General features: G+C 41.8%; 1 protein-coding gene and 1 pseudogene across 1 annotated transcript in view; one reads left to right on the plus strand and one right to left on the minus strand.

Moving 5' to 3' along the window:
• Positions 1 to 22,067, plus strand: part of PRORP (protein only RNase P catalytic subunit) — a 146,541-nt gene that overhangs the window by 23,055 nt on the left and 101,419 nt on the right. The gene's annotated exons all lie outside the window — the stretch shown is intronic.
• Positions 9,585 to 10,725, minus strand: LOC138992244 (pleckstrin homology domain-containing family A member 3 pseudogene; annotated as a pseudogene).

Raw genomic sequence — 22,067 nt, forward strand, 5'->3', positions numbered from 1 at the left:
ATTGGGGGGTGGGGGCACTGCCCCCTGTCACACTCAAGGCAGGGTCGATGGGGAGGTTGCGGTGCCACCCCCTGTCATGCACAGAGCAGGGCCAATCAGGTGGTTGGGGCGCTGCCCCCTGTCACGCACAGAGCAGGGCCCATCAGGGGGCTGGGTCTCCGTACCCTGTCACACACAGAGCGGGGCCGATCAGGCGGTTGAGGAGCTCCCCCCTGTCATGCACAGAGCAGGGTCGATCAGGGGGTTGAGGAGCTCCCCCCTGTCACTCACAGAGTAGGGCCAATAGGGGAGTTGGGGCACCGCCCCCTGTCACACACAGAGCAGGGTGGATCGGGGTTGGGGCGCTGCCCCCTGTCATGCACAGAGCAGGGCCCATCAGGGGGGCTGGGGCTCCATACCCTGTCACACACAGAGCAGGGCCGATCAGGGGGTTGGGGAGCTCCCCCCTGTCACGCACAGAGCAGGGCAGATCAGGGGGTTGAGGAGCTCCCCCCTGTCACTGACAGAGTAGGGCCGATATGAGAGTTGAGGCACTGCCCCCTGTCACACACAGAGCCGCAGGGCGATCAGGGGATTGGGGAGCTACCCCCATCAGGCACAGAGCAGGGCTGATCAGGGGGTTGGGGCACCTTCCCCTGTCACGAGCAGAGCAGGGCAGATAGGGAGGTTGTGGCCCCGCCTCCTGTCACACACAGAGCTGCAGGGCGATCAGGGGGTTTGGGCGTTGCCCCCTGTCACGCTGATCCCTGTGCTGGGAGGCATATTACCCTTTTATTATATAGGATAGAGGCCTGGTGCATGGGTGGGGGCTGGCTGGTTTGACCTGAAGGGTGTCCTGGATCAGGGTGGGGGTCCCCACTGGGGTGCCTGGCCAGTCTGGGTGAGGGGCTGAGGGCCATTTTCAGGCTGGCGGGTGACTGAAGCTCCCAACTGCTCATTTTTTCTTTTTTTTTTATTCTGGGCCAGCTTTAGCTCTGAGGCCTCAGCTGCTGAAAGCAGGTTTCTGGCCTTTGTTTACCTTCTGTATTTGAAACAATGTTGCGGTCCTGCTGGCTGAAGCCTGGCTGACTAAAGCAGGTTTCTGGGGTTTTGTTTAGCTTCTATATTTGTTACAATGTTTCTTAGAGTGCAGCTCAGAGGCCGGCAAGGCAGGCAGGGAAGCTTGGCTTCCTCCGTCACTGAAGCAAGCAAGCCTCCCTGTTCGCATCAGCTGCCTGGCTGCCAGCCGCCATCTTGGCTGGCAGTTAATTTGCATATTGCCCTGATTAGCCAATGGGAAGGGTAGCGGAGGTACGGCTAATTACCATGTTTCTCTTTTATTAGATAGGACTAGAGGCCCAGTGCATGAAATTCGTGCAAGAGTAGGCCTTCCCCCAGCTGTCGGCACCGGCTTCCCTCTAGCACCCAGGACCCAGGCTTCCCTCTGGCTGCTGGCAGGCACCCAGGACTCGGGCTTCCCTTGCAGCCCTGGCTTCATCTGGAAAGTCATCTGGAAAGATGTCCAGTCTAATTAGCATATTATGCTTTTATTATTATAGATAGATAGCTCATTCAACTCAGTGAAGTTATGAGTTAAGTAGGAGTCAGAAATAGAGGTTCTGTATTTTTTCTGTAGGCATTGATTTGGTCTTTTTTCTCTTTGCATCTTGGTTTTCTCACCTGATTGTTTTGAGGATAGAATGAGTACATATACTAGTATGCATGTTGTAAGGCAGAAAGTAATCTACAAGGGTGTCCTACAGGATTCCCCTGCAGAGAACACTTGATTTATGAATCATCTGTATGTGTGAACTGCAAGGGCAAGAGAACCTGTTCAATCTAGAGTCCTTCTGAAGGGGATGGGCTGAATAGTCCCTTTGGCCCCTAAATCAGAACAACCTGGGAACAAATGAAATGTAGATGTGCTTTTTTTACACATATGGAGGCAGTTAGATTATTGGTACTTATAGGGATCCATCTATTCTACTGCTGTATGAGGAACAGGAAGCAGGGAAAGTTGTTTTGCTGATATCTGTTTTAAAACCCAAAGAGTTATAAATGGTGACAAACTGTTGGTAAAATTTGTATCATTATTACTACTGACCTAAATTTAGCACATGAAGAGACTTTTGAGGTATGGTCTTATTGTAGTCAAGCACTTAATTTTATTGAATCCTTGCGACAGCCCTTTGAAGTAGCCCCACTTCATTTCTCAGGAACCTGAGGTCCAGAAAAGTGAGGTAACTGATCTAAGGTATATAAGCTAATGCAGAGAAGATGCAAACACAGATAGGCAGTGGTTAGTCCAGGCTCCTTTAGTATCCTCACAGCTGAGGGCTGTGCATGTATCTGAGAAGGATAATATGGTATCCAAATTTATTGTTAAGGGAAACGTTTTTAGTTTGGCCACTTTTGAGGATAAACCAGTGGTTCTCAACCTCTGGCCCTTTAAAACAGTTCCTCATGTTGTGACCCCCAACCATAAAATTATTTTCGTTGCTACTTCATAACTGTAATTTTGCTACTGTTATGAATCATAATGTAAATATCTGATATGCAGGATGGTCTTAGGCGACCCCTGTGAAAGGGTCGTTCGACTGCCAAAGGGGTCGAGACCCACAGGTTGAGAACCGCTGGGATAAACAATGAAAAATTTATAAAGATTCTTAAAAAGAGCCTTGGGCAACCCTCTTGTAATTGCTTTTCTCTAGGAATTCTTTTTGAGAGTTTTTAGTTAGTGTTAAATTTTTCTCCAAGACTTTCTGCCCCCTATTTGGAAAGTATTTATTTTCTGATTTATTTATTTATTTACTTACTTACTTATTTACTTACTTACTAGAGGCCTGGTGCGTGAAGTTTGTTCACGGGAGTGGGGGAGTCCCTCAGCCTGGCCTGCACCCTCTTGCAATCCGGGACTGCTGGCTCCTAACTGCTCGCCTGCCTGATCGCCCTTAACCCTTCTGCCTAATCACCCCTAACTGCTCACCTGTCTCCCTGATTGCCCCTAACCACTTGCCTGCCTGCCTGGTCACTCCTAACCACTTGCCTGCCTGCCTGATTGCCCCTAACCACCTCTGCCTGCCTGCCTCATTGCCCCTAACAGCTCGCCTGCCTGCTTCATCGCCCTTAACCCCACTGCCTGCAAGCCTGATCATCCCTAACCCCTCTGCCTGCTTGATCGCCTCTAACTGCTTGCCTGCCTGCCTGATTGCCCCTAACCACTCTGCCTCGGCCCCCCACCGCTGTGGCTTCCTCCGGAAGGACGTCCTGAAGGTCATTTGGCTGTCCAGTCTAATTAGCATATTATGCTTTTATTATTATAGATTGGCCTTAATGATTTATTATTTTTCCTTAATGTCCAACAGTTTTTACACAAAGTTCTTGGATTATAGTTATAAACATTAGTCCTGTTCCTTTGCTTTGTTTTTCTCCTTTTAGGAGTCTAATAAGACATATGTTAAATCTTTTCTGCCTGTTTTCCATTTTAAGGACTTTCTCTCTTGACCTGTTTTACTTCTTTTTTTTCTAGTGTTATTTTTAATCTTTATTGTTAAGATTATTAAATATGTCCCTCTTTTTTCCCCCCATTGCTCCCCTTCACCCAGTTCCCACCCCAACCTAGGCCTTTGCCACCCTATCATCTGTGTCCATAGGTAATGCATATGTGCATATAAGATCTTTGTTTAGTGTCCTCCCCCATCCCCCTTTCCTTTGACAATCATCTGTCTGCTCCATTTCCATGCCTCTGATTCCATTCCATTCACTAGTTTATTCTATTAATTAGATTTCTTATTTGTTTATTTTGATGTTTAGATTCAATTGTTGATAGATATTTACTAGTATTTGTTGCCATTTTGTTCATAGTTTTGATTTTTTTCTTCTTCTTCTTCTTAAAGAATACCCTTCAACATGTCAAATAATATTGGTTTGGTGGTGATGAACTCCTTTAGCTTTTTCTTGTCTGTGAAGCTCTTTATCTGCCCTTCAATTCTAAATGAGAGCTTTGCTGGGTAGAGTAATCTTGGTTGTAGATCCTTGCTATTCATCACTTTGAATATTTCTTGCCACTTCCTTCTGGCCTGCATAGTTTTTGTTGAGAAATCAGCTGACAGTTGTATGGGCATTCCCTTGTAGGTAACTAAATGCTTTTGTCTTTCTGCTTTTAAGATTCTCTCTTTGTCTTTAGTCCTTGGCATTTTAATGATGTGTCATGGTGAGGGTCTCTTTGGGTTCCTCTTGCTTGGGACTCTGTGCTTCCTGGACTTGTAAATCTACTTCTTTCACCAGATAGGGGAAGTTTTTTGTCATTATTTCTTCAAATAGATTTTCAATATCTTGCTCTCTCTCTTCTTCCGGCACCCCCATAATGGGAATATTGGTATGCTTGAAGTTGTCCCAGAGGCTCCTTATACTATCTTCATATTTTTTGATTCTTATTTCTTTTTGTTCTTCTGATTGGGTGTTTTTTGCTTCCTCACATTTCAATTCATTGATTTGATTCTCGGAATCCTCTACTCTACTGTTGAATCCCTGTATATTATTCTTTATTTTAGTCAGTGTATGCTTAATTTCTGACTGGTCTTTTTCCTTTTTTTTTTTTTTTTTTTTTTTTTTTTGGCATTCTCACTAAGATCCTTGAAAGCCTCACTAAATCCCTTGGAGGTTTCTAGAAGATTTTTTGTTTTAATTCTATATTGTTTAAAGTATCACATATATCTCCTTTTCCCCCCATTGACCTCTCCCCGTCATTCCCCCTTCCCCCCAGCACATGCTCTCACCCCACTACTGTCTGTGTTCATGGGTTATGCTTATATGCATGCATACAAGTCCTTTGGTTGATCTCTAATCCTCACCTCCCTGACTTCCCTCTCTTTCCTCTGAGGTTGGATGGTCTGTTCGATGATTCTATGTCTCTGGATATAATTTTGTTCATCAGTTTTTGTTGTTCATTATATTCCACAAATGAGTGAGATCATGTGATATTTATCTTTCTCCGACTGGCTTATTGCACTTAGCATAATGCTCTCCAGGTCCATCCATGCTATTGCAAATGGTAAGAGTTCCTTCTTTACAGCAGCATAGTATTCCGTTGTGTAGATGAACCATAGTTTTTAACCCACTCATCTGCTGATGGGTACTTAGGTTGTTTCCAAATCTTAGCTATGGTGAATTGTGCTGCTATGAACATAGCGGTGTATATATTCTTTCTGATTGGTGTTTCTAGAGGATTCTTGAGTAACCTTATAACCATGATTTTGAACTCTGTATCCAGTAGTTTGCTTTCTTCCATTTCTTTCATTTGTAACATGTTTCTTTGTCTCCACATTTTGGCTGCTTCCCTGTGTTTGTTTCTATGTATTGGGTAGAACTGCTATGTCTCCTTGAGATGGTAGAGTAGCCTTGTGTAGTAGGTGTTCTGTAGGTCCCAGTGGCTCAGCCTCCCCATTCACCTGACCTGGGAACTCTAGCTACACCCCTTTGTGGGCTTTGAACACAGTCTTGTTGTAGTTGAGCCTTGATTGGTGTTGGTGTCACTGGGAGGAATTGACCTCCAGGTCAATTGGCTGTGAGAACCAGCTGCAACTACAGTGGGAGATCTGCTGTGCAGGAGACACCCCTATGAAGCAGGACTTGCTTCAGTGGGGCTTGGTGCTCTCTGAGTCTGTCCCTTAAATGTGTCGCTTATGAATGTGTAGAGTTGTAATCTGGTATGGTCTGACACTGACCACTGGTCTCCAGGGAGGTGCAAAGTCAGCCACTGCCTGTGGCCACTCAACAGGAGCTACAGAGAGATCTACAGATTTCTCCTCTCTGTATGGAGTTTGGAAGTGTCTAGGCGAGGCCCAGCTATGAATCAAGGCAGACTGGTGCTGGTGTTGGGTCTTGGGCCTTTTATTGATAGGTTTGGGGCTCCCTGACCCAGCTGCAGTTTGTTTGAGACATTTTATCCCGAGCAAGGATGGGTCATTCATATGCAAAAGCCACTCCATACAGCTTGGGTGGGGTTGTAAATTGGATGAGGTGTGGGTCTTAGGGAATCACCAGGGCAGATCAAACAGAAATGGTGGTCAGTCAGCCCTGCTACCAGGGAGGTCCCAGTATGGGAATAATGATCCCTGCGAGCACCTCTGTCTGGGAGAAAGCTGCCCCTGAGTTCCTGCCCTGATGCCAGATAATCCAGTTTCTCTTCTTAAGTGTCTGTGTCCTTCAAAGCCTCACCCTGGTGCTGGAGCTTAGAGGAAGCAGGACCTTATAAGTTCACTTCTCGATGCCAGCCTTTTAAGAGGAGAACAGCTGGGTCTCTGGCAGCCTCTGTGTCACCAATCCACACTGTTTTGTTTTGTTTTTAAAATATATTTTTATTGATTTCAGAGAGGAAGGGAGAGGGGAGAGAGAGATAGAAACATCAATGATGAGAGAGAATCATTGATTGGCTGCCTCCTGCGCGCCCCCTATTGGGGATGGAGCCCGCAACTCAGGCATTTGCCCTTGACTGGAATCGAACCTGGGACCCTTCAGTTTGCAGGCCGACGCTCTATCCATTGAGCCAAACCAGCTAGGGCCACACTGGTTTTTACAGCCCATAGTTATGGGGACTTGTTTTCCTAGCTCTGGAACCCTGGGCTGGGGTTCTGGTGTTGGGCTGCCATCCCTTGCTCCTCTGAGTGGCCTCCGGCCTCCGCAGAGATGATCTCCCTCCCAGTTAACGAACCAGCCTGTTCGGTGCCTCCACACCTCCTACCAGTCTCGGTATGCTTTCTTCCTTACTTCTCTAGTTGTAGGATTTCCATTCATCCAGTTTTTAGGCAGTTCTGGATGATGGTTGTTCTGTATTTTAGTTGTAATTGTGATGTGGTTGTGGGAGGCGGTGAGTACAGGCATTTACCTACTCCGCCATCTTCTATCTCTTCTGATTTATTTTTGAAAAGTTTTCCAATGAGTTTTATCTGTGTGCTGTGACCTGCACAGCGAGGTTCAGGATCTGAAGGAGGGGCCAATGCACAAATGAAAATGCTATACAATAAGAATTTGGAAGGCATGGGTGGCCAGGTGGAAACCTCTTTCATGAAGAGGCTCTCTGAGCCTGCTCCCATCTCCTTTTTATTCACTTTGAATACACATTTGCCCTTTAGCAATGCATACAGGCAGATCAAAGGTAAAGTTTGGTATACAATGTAAAGATGATCAGGTCAGGAAGAAGCCTTGAGCCATTGCAATCATAGTAGGAGCAAAACTTAGGCTGATATTCAGCTCTGCTGAATATCAAAGTCCATTGGCCTTCCAATATCTCTTTTTGATGCTAACTGCTGTTTGCTTTAACCTTCGGCATCTGTGCAATATTTTTATTTTGCTGTTGGGCAATAATCACCCAGTGAAAGGACTTAAATATTCTTTTTACTTTTAAGGAAGAGGGACATTAGGTTCTAGGTTGATGCTTTAGGGTCAGTTCCTGGTTGGTTATAAAGCAGAGGGGCTTTCTAGGGTGTGTAAGCATGGAGGAACTCCTTGAACTGAGAGCAGAATTAAAAATAAAAAGTAGTTAGCAGCATTTCTAGGGTGCAGGATGTAAGCCATATTATTGCTTTCCTGATTCGTTCCTTTCTAATTTGAGAGCAAGACTCTGCAATCTTTGTTTAACAAAGAAAAATATGTCTTTCTGCCTTTCTTTTAGCCATTTTCTATAGTTCTGTCAGGATATGATAGGAAAAGGAAGGGATTAAAAAGAATACAGCTTTTTTTTTGTTCTATATAGAAATTTAATTTAAAATAAAATTAACTCTAAACTATCCTTACCTGAATAAAATTTATTTTCCCCAAGCTCAGGCAAGATTTAAGGACTAACTTTATATTTGTAAATTCCACTCTGTCTGATTATTTATTTTAAAAATCTACTTGGAAATATATCTAGCTGCTAGAGAACATGTGTCTTTAACTCGTAATTCTGTGTTGAGAATTCTTTAGTGAAACTCTTTCTGTCCTTTGCGTAATTGACTGAGGGTTATCATTTTGTAATTCAAGACAAAAAAATATATTCTGTCCCCTTTTCCCCCACTTCTCTTCCTCTTCTTCTTTCTTTTTTCTCTTTCTAGCTGTGTCATTTTCCATTGTATAGAATTATCAAAATTTAATTACTTATTCAGTCTTCTATTAATGGTTATTTAGGTTAAGTCTTTTACTATTACAAAAATGCCACAGGGAATCACCTTATACATCTGTAATTTCTTACATATTCTAAGACAGCTTGTAAGGTAGATCCCTGCAAATTTAATTGACCTTCATGGAAATTTTATCAGTATACATATACACAGATCACCAAAGTGTAAGAATTCTGTGTCTCCACACCTTTGTGTTCCAGTGTGCCTTCCAACATTTTGATCTTTGCCTATCTGAAGTGAAAAGTGAATCTTGGTATAGGGTTAATTTACATTTTCTTTTTTTTTTTTTTTCATCGAAAGTCGTTTATTTCTCTGGTGGAAAAGAGCTATGTCACTACAACACTAACCTTTTTTCTAGAACAGTGTAAATAACAATGTATGCACATCTTAAATTTGGTAGGTCATTTTTTGATACAACAGAAAAATAAATACATAAAAATTAAATACTTAAACCCAACATTCGGTATTGATAAATAAATAGTGTCAACTTCACTTATGAAGGACAACATAGTTTGGTTTATAAAATATCCTCACTGTCATGGTATTTGGGTTAAAAATATTTAGAATATTAAATGTTTCCTTTTTGCTTTAATTAATACAGTACAATCACCATCAAGCTCCTATTGTAACTCATTTTCATCTGTGGTAAAGTGACTATTTGGTCCATGGCCCAAGTTACATATATCATACTTCTGTCAAACTGAAACAGTATGTTTATGGGATACCACGTTTATAAGCTACAATACACTTACTAAGCTGTCAGTCCCTCACAATTTTTTAGAAAAATATCTACATTTGTCCTTATGGATGTCAAAATATTACATAATCATTTATTTAAAAAGAAAAAAGATACACATTCATACTGTGAAATTATTAGGAAAATACTCTTGCAAATAAACTATATAAAGATAAAATACACTTCAATGGTATGTGGGTTTTTTGTTTGTTTTACAATCTATAATAATAAAAGTGTATTATGTTAATTAGACCGGATAGCCAAATGGCCTTCCAGAAGTCCTTCTGGATGAAGCTGTGGTGGCAGGGGCCGAGGCAGAGGTAGTTAGGGGTGATCAGGCAGGCAGGCAGGTGAGTGGTTAGGGGCGATGAGGCAGGCAGACAGAGTGGTTAGGGGCAATCAGGCAGGCCAGCAGTTAGGAGTCAGCAGTCCTGGATTTCGAGAGAGATGTCCAACTGTCGGTTTAGGCCCGATCCTGTGGTATCGGGCCTAAACTGGCAGTCGGACATCCCCCAAGGGGTCCTGGATTGCAAGAGGGTGCAGGCTGGGCTGAGGGACATGCACCCCCTCGTGCACGAATTTCGTGCACCAGGCCTCTAGTATTCTATAAAATGCTGAGATATTCTAAGGGAAAAACTACTCCCTTTCACATAGTTTAATTATAGCAATTTTTGCATAGCAATACTTAAAGGAAGTTTCATGCTTTTGTTTCCTCAGCAAGAGAAGGATGAAAGAGAATCTTCCAATTCACAATTTTTTGGCCATAAGTCTTCCTTCAGGAATGGTTGCTGATGCCAAATCTCTGATAAGTGTATTTCTTGAACAGTGAACCGGCCTATCTGGGTATAAATGAGGGATATCATTGCAAGGTGTATCCAAGTAGGTTCTTCAGCTCACTGGGAGAGTGGGTGAAATATAACCACAAGTTCTTTTACAGAGTGGCTACTCCTCTCTGAACTGCAAGAGCAGGGGTGACTCGTAGACAGCGTCATCATTTGAACCAGAAAGGATGACACAAGAGAAACTAAGGAATCTGGATGGCATAGCTGAAACATCTCAGGTTTAAACTTAGCATTTGCTCTCTTCACATATTCCTCAAGCGTTGTGATAAACGTATTACATGTGGCACTAAGTAGAGAAGAGGCTTCATTCATGTTCTCTATGCTGGGAGATGAATGATCTTCATCATGGTGAACAAATTCTTGAATTATATGAATTATGTATTTAGGTCACAGAAGAGGCGAAGTTCAGACATTGTGGTTTTCAGAGATTCACTGGTTTCACTTAATTTACTTTTTTAGTCCTAGTATCAGTCAAACAGGCTTTAGAGCTCCCCAGAACAACCAGCCAGCTCTGTCTTGCAGCTGCATTCACCACTTTCATGTAGAAATGCTGCTCTCCTGGAATGATTAATTCCTTTCTTGTGTCGTCTGCCAAATGGATTTTAATTTTACAAACTGCCATCTTTATACTTTCTTTGCTCCTGTTGCAAACATCATCTTGTGTATCATAGTAGGACAGGATTACATTATTTAAAGCAAACCATTGAGGATGTCAACTTATAAGATAGTTGGTCCACTTGTACAGACCTCTTCCATGCTTCGGAGCCTGGCACTGCTCATCCTGCTGGTCCGGCACCAGCCTTTCAGCCACAGTGATTGGATAGACTGGACAGCCGTTCCTAGCCCTGCCGACCCCTCCCCTGGTGGCCCTAGCCAAAACCAAGCCGCCCTCACCCCACGAGCACCCTAGTATCTGGAGGCCCATAGAGGGCTGGACTGAGGTGGCCGCAGGTGGAGCTCGGGCACCAGGAGGAAGTGTGGGTTCAGATATCTCTGGGTGAGTCTTGGCCATCCTCCTGCTCTAGTTTCCTCATCCCAGCTGCTCCCTGTTTGTTTTCCTACATTTTTCTTTATAGGTCAAGTAATCTTTTCATAGATTTAAAGCCAGTTAGATTTCTGCTAACTGCTTGCTTCTGTCTTGTCCATTATTTTTATTGATTTGTAAGAGCTCTTTATTTGAAAAATTGTGATTTGAATTACAATCTTCTGAGGCCTTTTTGAAAAAAAAACAACTTAAGATATTTAGTTTTCCGTGCACGTTTTAAAGTAGGCACATTTATCAAACTTTTTTCTTATGGCTCCTGGGTTTGATACTTAGAAAGGTCTTTTCCATTATAAGATTACTAGAGGCCTGGTGCACAAAATTCATACACGGGTAGGGTCCCTAGGCATGGTCGGTGATCAGGACCAATCTGTGGGACGATCGGAGGGCCCCTGCTGGAACCTGCCTTGGCCAGCCTGGTGCCACCTGCTTGCTGGCCTCGCCCAATGCTGCTGTCGCCGGTTGCCTCCCTCTCCTCTGCAGGGCAACCAGCAGGGTAATTGGGGGCCCCCCGCTGGCACCTGCCTTGGCTGGCCTGGGGCCTGCGGTCTGGAGGCAGCTCCTGTGTTGGTGGTCATTGTGTGTCATAGCGACCGGTTGTTCCATTGGTTGTTCGATTTGCATATTAGGCTTTTATTATATAGGATTAAACAATGAACACTCACAAACAAAAAACCTCCCTTTGCTCCCTACTATTTTTGTTGTTTTCCATTAAATTTTTTATTCATTTGGAATTTTTCTGGTATAAATGAGATATGTAGTTCCCACTTGATTATTTTCCTCTACCTAATTACCCAGTTATGTCAATATCTTTTAACAACCCATATTTTCCCCCCACCACATTGGGATGCCACTTTTAGCATATATCAAATTCCCATTAATACTGGGGTCTGTTTCTGAACTTTCTATTCTCATCCATTAACTTCTGTACATGATCATGTTATTTTGTTTGTTTGTTTGTTAATCCTCACCTAAGGATATTTTTCCCATTGGTTTTCTTTTCTCTTCTTTCCTTTTTTTTTTTTTGAGAGAGTGCAAGGGAGAAAGGGAGTGGGGGAGAGAGAGAGAGAAACATTGATGTGAGAGAGAGAGAGAGACATGGCCAGGGCCTGGGATTGAACCACAACCTAGGCATGTGCCCTTGACTGGAAATCAAACCCGAGACCCTTCGGTGCATGGCCCATGCTCTAACCACTGAACACACTGTCCAGGGCATACATGACCATACAATTTTGATTGCATGCTTTAGTTGTATTACATATCTTAACACGTTAAGCACCATGTCAGTCACCGGTGACTGACACTATACTTTCCATCCAGACCGGTCAGTCACTGGTGCCGCCAGCATATTGGTGAAATCGGATATTGTGGGCTAAACGGAAAGGAAGACAAAACAGGCTTGGTGCTTAACGTGTTAATATGTGGTAGGGCTAATCCTTAGAACTGGGGTTCTGGGCCCTTAATAAACTTTCAAATGGTAAATATTATAGACCCACAAGAGGCCCAGTGCACAAAATTTGTGCACTTGGTGGCGGGGGGTGGGGGGGGGCGCATCCCTTAGCCCGGCCTGCGCCCTCTCGCAGTCCAGGAGCCCTTGGGGATGTCTGACTGCCAAGGAGGTGGGAGAGACTCCCACCACCGCCACTCCGCTCACCAGCTGTGAGCCTGGCTTTTGGCTGAGCACTGCTCCCCCTGTGGGTGCGCACTGACCACCAGGGGGCAGCTCCTGCGTTGAATGTCTGCCCCCTGGTGGTTAGTGCACATCTAGCGACCGGTCATTCCGCCATTCGGTCAATTTGCATATTAGCCTTTTATGCCTGCAGGATTAGGCCGAAACCGGCTCTCCGACATCCCCTGAGGGGTCCTGGATTGCAAGAGGGCACAGGTCAGGCTGAGGAACTTTACTGGTGCACAATCGGGGCTCGGGAGGGACGCGGGAGTTTGGCCAGCAGGGAGGGACCACAGGAGTACTCCAGGGCATGTCTGGCCCATCTGGCTCAGTCCCAATCAGCCAGACCCCAGCAGCAAGATAACCTACTGGTCAGAGCATCTGCCCCCTGGTGGTCAGTGCACATCATAGTGAGCAGTTGAGCAGCCTTAGCATATTATGCTTTGATTGGTTGAATGGACGACTGGATGACCAAACACTTAGCATATTAGGCTTTTATTATATAGGACTAGTGGCCCGGTGCACGAAATTCGTGCATGGGGAGGGTATCCCTCAGCCCGGCCTGCACCCTCTCCAATCTGGGACTCCTTGGAGGATGTCCTATTGCTGGTTTAGGCCCGATCCCACAGGGAATCAAACCCCGAGTCCCACAGGGATCGGGCCTAAACCAGCAGTCGGACATCCCTCTCGTAATCAGGACTGCTGGCTCCTAACCACTCATCTGCCTGCCTGCCTGATCGCCCCTAACCACTTTACCTTCCAGCCTGCTTGCCCCCAACTGCCCCCCCCCCTGCTGGCCTAATTGCCCCCAACTGCCCCCACACCAGCCTGCTCATCCCCAACTGCACCTTCCTGCTGGCCTGCGTGCCCCCAACTGGCTCCCCTGCTGGCCTGCTCGCTACCTACTGCCCCCCCTGCCAGCCTGCTTGCCCCCTGCTACCCCCCCTTTGGCCTGCTCAGCCCCAACTGTACCCCCCCACCAGCCTGCTTGTCCCAAACTGCCTATCCCACTGGCCTGATTGCACCCAACTGCCCCCCCACTGCCACCTGCTTGCCCCCAACTGCCCCCCCTGCTGGCCTGCTTGCCCCCAACTGGCTCCCCCTGCTGGCCTGCTCGCCCCCTACTGCCCCCTCCCACCAGCCTGCTTGGCCCCAGCTGACACCCCCTGCTGGCCTGCTCACCCCCAACTGCCCTCCATGCTGGCCTAATTGCCCCCAACTGCCCCCCCTGCCAGCCTGGTCACCCCCAACGGCCCCCCCAATGGCCTGCTTGCCCCCAACTGGCCCCCCAATGGCCTGCTTACCCCCAACTTCCCCCAATGCCGGCCTGATCACCCCCAACTGCCCTCCCTTCCTGGCCTGATCTCCTCTAACCCCATTCCCAAGCCTTCCCGCCCGCTCTCCTGATCTCTGGCTGGCCCCGTGGCTTCTGCTGGCACTGCCATCTTTGTCTCATCAATTTGCATATTCCCTCCTTATTGGCTGTGGGTGCCACCATCTTTATCGTGAAGTGATGGTTAATTTGCATATTACTCTTTTTTTTTTCTTTCTTTTTTTCCCTTTTTTTAATATGTGCACTGATAGCCAAAGCTAATACACAGGGTCTTATTAATATATTTTATTGATTTTTTTACAGAGAGGAAGGGAGAGGAATAGTTAGAAACATTGATGAGAGAGAAACATCGATCAGCTGCCTCCTGCACACTCCCTACTGGGGATGTGCCTGCAACCAAGGTACATGCCCTTGACTGGAATCGAACCTAGGACCTTTGAGTCCGCAGGCTGACACTCAATCCACTGAGCCAAACCAGTTAGGGCGCATATTACTTTTTTATTAGGATGTTAAAATATATTATTCTGGGAAAAATTATATTTTTTATATATGGCAGAGTCTCATTACCAGTGACTTTTAAACAGTTTTGACCACAACTTAAGTACAAAATACATTTTATATAACAACCTGTTTTTATAGCTGAAAAAAATGTTTTACATGCAAAATATTACTACTCTTAATGCATGTGTTGCACTCTATTTTAATTGTTTATGACCTGTAGTTGAAAAATACCTTACTGGACTTCTATTCAGGTGAAATCCCAATACTTCTTATTTGTCTTTTTTGAGGGTGGGGAGCAGAAGAAGGAGGGATACCTCTTCCTAAATAACCTGGGACACTACATCAAAACAAGTAGGATTTCTCAACAAAAGGCCTCCTGAAGGGCATTTGCATTTCTCTCCCCTTGTTTGCAAGTGCCCTATAAGAAAGGAGAGTAATCTTGATTGACATGCTTTGCTTCTGAGTATAGGCCACAATTTATTAATATGTACTGTCCAGAAAGAAGACAGGTGCTAGGAGGTTCAGGCCCATGTGAGGACAGCTCCCACCATCTGCAAACATAGTTGTGTTGTGATCTGGCTTTGGGCTTCCCAGAGAGATTTTTGTTCTGAGGTATAGTGGAATGATGAGACGATAGATTTCTAGGTTTCAGATTCTAAACTTACTACTTTCTGGTTATGTGACTTCTCTGTGCTTTAGTCTCTTAATCTGTTAAAGTGGAGGAAATGGTAATATCTACTTTGTACCATTGAATAAAAGAGGTAATACATGGAAGCACTTAGAATTCTTGTTTTTGCATATTTTTGTGATCTACATGGTATATGGAATACACTGTAAAAGTTCTGTGTTGTTGTTATTATAGGATTGTTCTTCTTTAACCTCACAATTAAAACATTTGGGGGAAGAGGAGTAGGTGGATTTTTTCGTTAAGTTTCCGTGAACCTCATGAGTCCATAGCTTTTTTTTATCCTATGAAAGTTTTTAGGTTTTTTTTTAATGATTAGTTGTCATCTTTTTTGTTTTGATTTATTCCTTAAAAATATCCTTGTGAGATTTCAGTTGGAGCTCTATTCTCTGGCCTTTATATCGATTAACATTCTTCCTCTTAACATTCTCTTTTTGTTCTTTTCCTCTGCATTCTAATAGAATCTGTCAAAGTTTGTGCTGCATTTCACAATAGTCTATGTTCTAGTATATTAGTTCTGATGAAGATTTAATTTTGCTGTTGGATTTTGTTTTTTCTTAAATTTATATATTTCTTCCAGATCCCTTTGCATCTCTTGCTGTTCTGTCCTTACAGCTCATTGCTCTTTCTTAATAGATAAAACTGAGTTTTATCCTTTTATAGTAAGAAGACAGTAATAAAAAATATCCACTGCCTATCCCCTAAATTTCTGGTGTTTCCTTGGGCTTCCTTCCTCTCCTCCTACTCTATCCCTCTTCTCGTCCATTCACTCACTCCTTTGGTTTTCTCTACCACCTACATGCCAGTGACACACACATATCTATTTAACTCTAGCCCTCACATTCACGTTGAATCCCATACTTTCTTTTGGGCATCTTCCTGAATAACATTCTCTCAGTGACAGGATAAGAGTAGTAAACTGTTTTATTCTTTGTGTGCAAATGTTTACTTGAATGATAGTTTAACTGTATAAGTTTTAGTATTTTCTCTGAACACTTTGAAGATAGTAGTCCATTGTCTTCTGGCCTCTATTTTAGCTACTGTTGAAAAATATGCTTTTGGTCCAATTTTTGTTCCATTGTAGACCACCTCTATTTTCCTTATTGCTCTTAAGATTTTTTTTCACTTTTGCTGTTTCACCATCATATGTATATATGAATGTATTATTTTTCCTTCTTGGGATTCACTGAGCTTCTTGAGTCTGGGGTTTTACATCTTGAATTAATTCCGAATAATTCTCAGCCCATATATCTTCAAATATTGCTTCTCTTGAAATTACTATAAGACTTTTGTTGAGCCCTTTCATACTCTCCTCCATGTCTCTTACTTTCTCTCTGATATATTTCACCTCTTTATCTTTCCAAATTGCATTCTGGGTAACTTCTTCATATCTATCCTCTAGTTCACTACTTCTCACTTTAGATATGTCTGTTCTTTCTACCCATTCATTTAGGGGTATTTCCCCTATTGTTTCAATAATTAACAGGCCGTGAAAGTGACCTATTTTAAACATATAGTTCAATGATTTTTCAGAAAATTTATGCACTTGTGTGACCATCACCATAGTTCAGTTTTAGAATACTTATATCACCCCAAAAAGTTTCATCATGCCCTTTTGCTCCTACCTTTGCTACAGCAACTATTGATCTGCTCTCTGTCTCTGTAGTTGTCTTTACTTAAACAAAATTTATATAAGTAGAATAATATCTGTAATTGTTGTCTTCTTTCACTTACCATAATGTTTGTTTTTACAATATATTAGATTTAGCTTCAAATATATTTTTGAATTTGTGTTAAGTGTATTAGTAATTCTTGCTGAGTAGTGTCCCAGTGTATGAATATACCACAATTTGTTTATTCACTAGATGATAAACATTTGGATTCCCCCCCCATTCATTTAGTTTTATTTTAGAATTTTAATTTTAGAACTTCTCTTTAAAATTTTCCTTTTCAGTTTTTTAATGGTCTCTGTCTTGTTTTATATTCTTCTTCTTTTAATTATTCTTACAGACTTATTTTAAATTATCTCTTTGACTTTTCTATATTTTTTATCCTGAATCCTTTGGACTTAAATCCTTCTCTTGTGTTAGAGGACTCTCACACATGGTAGAATTTTTACTCTTGTGCTTTGTCATTTTAAATTGGTGAGTACAGTTTTGGAGGGGCTTTCTCTTTCTATGCAGGTCCCTTTGTTGCCTGAATTGTTGATAGTGTCTAGAGAGGTTTTGTGTTTGCTTCTGTCAAGTGCCCGAGAGATATTACTAGAAGAGAACCAGTTTTCAATAATTTTTGGTGGAATGTGATGATTTTGTATCACACAGTTTATCTAAATTTGTACTCCAAACCCACTTAAGACTGGAGTTTCCTATTCATAAGGGATTTTTCCTCCTACTTAGACCCCTAGAAGAGATAGAGATACTGGAGTATTGTGTTCTGACATCAGTGTGCTTATTTGTAAAGGTTCCTCCTTTATTCGGGAGTTCACTTCCAATTTCTCCCCTCATTTGGGCCCCAGGTTGATAGTTATCCAGTTCCTATGGTATCAAAAGCCAAGACCCTGTTTATTAATGATCATTACGTTTGTCTTCTTTACTTCTCTCCTGGATAAAATTAGCATCAGTTCTTATCCTTACCATTTTGATTTTCAGATCTGGCTTCATCTCTGGCACTTGGAGATTTTTTTCTCTTCCTTTTTTCCAAGGTCAGCCATGCATTAAGTCTTTGTTTGTTATGTTTTATCCAGCCTTTTTAGATAATTGTTTCAGGAAGTTTTTTAGTTTGTTTTTTCATCTCACTGGTATCAGAAAACTCAGATAACATTATAAGTATTTTTTAAAATATATTTTTTATTGATTTCAGAGAGGAAGGGTGAGGGAGAGAGAGATAGAAACATCAATGATGAGAAAGAATCATTGGTTGGCTGCTTCCTGCATACCCCCTCAAGGATTGAGCCCTCAACCTGGGCATGTACCCTTGACTGGAATTGAACCCGGGACTTTTCAGTCCACAGGCCAATCAATGCTCTATCCACTGAGCCAAACTGGCTAGGGCACACTATACGTATTTTTAAATAGGATAGTACACTATTGTAATTATAGCTATAATTACTAAATGAAAAAAATCTTCAAAAACATAGCTTGCTATTAAATGTGTATAAGTTTTCTTAGATTATTAGTTGTTAAATTGTAGTGACATTTTCCAGACATGTGACTTATCTCTTTCTCTGGCTTCATTAAGGTATTCATGCTAGCATTCTTTTTACTTAGGCTTTATTTGGATCCTTGGTTTGAAGAAGGCTCACAAAGAAATTTGGCCATTAGATGCAAAGATGCATTTTTTTATTGTTGTTCCCATGTTAAAAGCAGTGCTTCCAACCAAAATAACTGGTATTCCCCTATTTTTCCATATTCACTATGACTAACGTCAGTTGTTTTAATACTCCTTTGTTTTGGAAAATATGTATTATCTAATTTTTTTTTAGTATATTGAGTATAATTAACATGTTAAGATCACTGTTTCTTTAATGATGTAATGTTTTGCATATACGTTATTTTAGTCCTCCTGTTTCTCCTTGGTTGTTATTCTAGAGGATTACATTAACTAAATAAAATGAATGAGAGATCTATTTTGAATTTCCTGGTGAGATTAGTATCAAAATATCAGAATAGAAGTAAACCATCATACACATATGGACCATCATTCTACAAAAATTTAAGTGTTTTAACCTCTTTTAAATGAAAAAGGTAAAAAAAGTTTTAATGACTCTTTTCATATCGTTTATTGAGAAAAATCAGTTGATTAACCTATTTGTTTTCTCATCTATAATGTAGAGGAGTAATAAATAGAAGAGTCAGGTTCTACTGTCTTGTTTGTTATTAGAGTCGTTTCTAATTATGAAGCTAGCTCTTTGATGGCATATGCTGGATCACCTCTGTTCTGTACCTCATGTGTCATGAGGAGGGTACAGCTATGCCATTCTTTCATTTCTTTTTCTTGTGCACATCTTTGGATCCTTTTGCTACTCATTTATGATTAGGTAACAACCACAAAACAACAAATATCAGATCTGCTTCATTGTTTCTATTAAGAAGTTGAATAAGCTAGCAAATTTAAGACTTTTTATTTACTTTTAGGATTGTTTTTGCGTATATTTACTCTTTCCCATATAATGGTAATAAAGAATAGATTTTCATAAAGACTTTACTCTTATTCTTTGAGCTTCCAGATTGCCTAGTTCCATGGTCAGCAAACTGCAGCTCGTGAGCCACATGTGGCTTTTTGGCCCCTTGGGTGTGGCTCTTCCTAAGCCTTAGGAGTACCCTAATTAAGTTAATAATAGTATACCTACCTATATAGTTTAAGTTTAAAAAATTTGGCTCTCAAAAGAAATTTCAATCGTTGTACTGTTGATATTTGGCTCTGTTGACGAATGAGTTTGCCAACCACTGGTAGTTATTAAGCCTCAAAGATGCAAAAAGTTCTTTGGTCAAAGTTTAGTAAGGAGGGCCTTGGCAGTTCTTTTCTCTGCCTAGGAGGCTCTTCCCCCAAAGGGAGCATGCTCCTTCACTTCATTCGGTTGTGTTCAAGTGTCACCTCATTAGAAAGGCTTTTCCTTTTACCATATCTAAAATAGAGAGAGGCAAGGGAGAGTGGTGCTAATACCTACAAATTAGCAGTCAATCTCCATTCTGACACCCTACCACACAGCAACTACTAATCTACTTTCTGTCTATAGATTTACCTATTCTGGATATTTCATATAAACTGAATAATATAAATGTGTGGTCTTCTGAGATTGACTTCTTTCACTTAGGATATTTTAGTGGTTAGTTCTCATCTTTTTGTTTTGATTTATTCCTTGGAAACATCCTTGTGAGATTTCAGTTGGAGCTCTATTTTCTGGCCTTTATATCGATTAACATTCTTCCTTTTAACATTCTCTTTTTGTTCTTTTCCTCTGCATTCTAATAGAATCTGTCAAAGTTTGTGCTGCATTTCACAGTAATCTATGTTCTAGTATATTAGTTCTAATGAAGATGTAATTTTGCTGTTGGATTTTGTTTTTTCTTAAATTTATATATATATTTTCCAGATCCCTTTGCATCTCTTGCTGTTCTGTTCTTACAGCTCATTGCTCTTTCTTAATAGATAAAACTGAGTTTTATCCTTTTATAGTAAGAAGACAGTAATAAAAAATATCCACTGCCTATCCCCTAAATTTCTGGTGTTTCCTTGGGCTTCCTTCCTCTCCTCCTACTCTACCCCTCTTCTTGTCCATTTTCACCCACTCCTCTGGTTTTCTCTACCACCTACATGCCAGTGACACACACATATCTATATAACTCTAGCCCTCACATTCACATTGAATCCCATACTTTCTTTTGGGCATCTTCCTGAATAACATTCTCTCAGTGACAGGATAAGAGTAGTAAACTGTTTTATTCTTTGTGTGCAAATGTTTACTTGAATGATAGTTTAACTGTATAAATTTTAGTATTTTCCCTGAATACTTTGAAGATAGTAGTCCATGTCTTCTGGATGAACCTTGAAGAATGTTCTAAAAATCGATTGTGATGTTGGAAAACCTGTGAATTGAATTATATACTTCAAATAATTGAATGGTATGGATTTGTGGATTTTTGTATGCTAGATCATTAACCAATCTTTAATCAAGCACAATCCCAGCAGTAGTCCTACAAAAAAATATTTGTTCTTCGTTTAAATTTACCCTCCATTAAAATAGCTAAGCTTGCAGATTTGTAACGCCCTGTGCCATAGTTAGTTTGCTATCTCACTAGGTCAACTCTTTGTTGTGCCTTTTCAGCATGATCCACTCAGAGGCTTTTGACTGCAATGGCATACATAAATTTGGGTAATTGGAAAAGTGAGCATTTTAGAGGCTCACTGGAAGAAAGTATTACAAAGAATCCCAGACTAGAAATATACTTAGTGAGCGGAGCTTTAGTAATGGGAAAAAGAGCCCAACTTGACATCTTGGATTTTTCTGTCTATTAGAAGACCTGGATCAAGAGAAAGATATTTGGATCTGATTTTTAATTTTATTTTATTACACATTTTGTGATTACACGGAGGCTCCTGCCACTCACCTTTCAAACAAACCATCTCAAGTATACCCTTTTCCATTCTGTGATTTTAAGGGATTTCCAAGTCTTGTTAACATAGAATATCAGAACTGGAAGGGGATTTTATGAGTTATCTAGTTTAACTCTTGATTTTTACAAATGTCTATTTTTCTAGTAATACTGTGATACCTTAGTTTGTCATTACTCCTGAGGTGAATATAATGTAGTACTAAGAGCAGCCCTGAAATGACAAATTGGAAGTATAGTGGGAAATCTTGCTCATGTTCATTATTAGTGAAACCTGAATTTTCGAAAGTTAGTGCACTTGTTTTGTTTCCTTGTTCGCCATTCGGTCGATTCATTCAGAGTAAAACAAAAATGGTCATATTATATGGAAACTGTTTTAATTCTCCTTGATAGCTTTATTTTCATTTATAAAAAAATAGTATCCCTACTCTAACCAATATCTAGTTTTGATACTAATTGGAGCTTTCTAAACATTTCTAGGAAATGTATTTGAGTAGAGAAATTTTAAAACATGGTGTTTTGCTGAATAGAAAGGAAAGAGGTTGGTCCCAGACAACTAGAGTTGAAGAGGATAGAAAAGTCAAATGAGAAAGCATGCACATGGATCAATGGTTATTTTAAAGATGAAGTATATTATGTATAGTATTAGGATTTTCTTTCTTTTGCTTTTTGATCAGTTTTATTAAAGTACTAGAGGCCCGGTACATGACATTCGTGCACTCGGGGGAGGGAAGGGGTCGTCCCTCAGCCTGGCCTGCACCCTTTCGCAGTCCAGGAGCTCTCAGGGGATGTCCGACTGATGGCTTAGGCCCATGGAGAGTGAGCCTAAGCCATCAGTCGGACATCCTTAGTGCTGCTGCGCTTGCCAGCCGTGAGCACGGCTTCTGGTAGAGTGGCACTCCCCATGTGGAGCGCACTGACCACCAAGGGGCAGCTCCTATGTTGAACATCTACCCCCTGGTGTCAGTGTGCGTCATAGTGACCAGTCGTTCCGCCATTCGGTTGATTTGCATA

Source organism: Myotis yumanensis, unplaced genomic scaffold (genome assembly GCF_028538775.1).
Source record: "Myotis yumanensis isolate MYYU_CA2020_CCGP unplaced genomic scaffold, mMyoYum1.0.hap1 SCAF_1, whole genome shotgun sequence".
In the NCBI taxonomy this organism is placed as follows: domain Eukaryota; kingdom Metazoa; phylum Chordata; class Mammalia; order Chiroptera; family Vespertilionidae; genus Myotis; species Myotis yumanensis.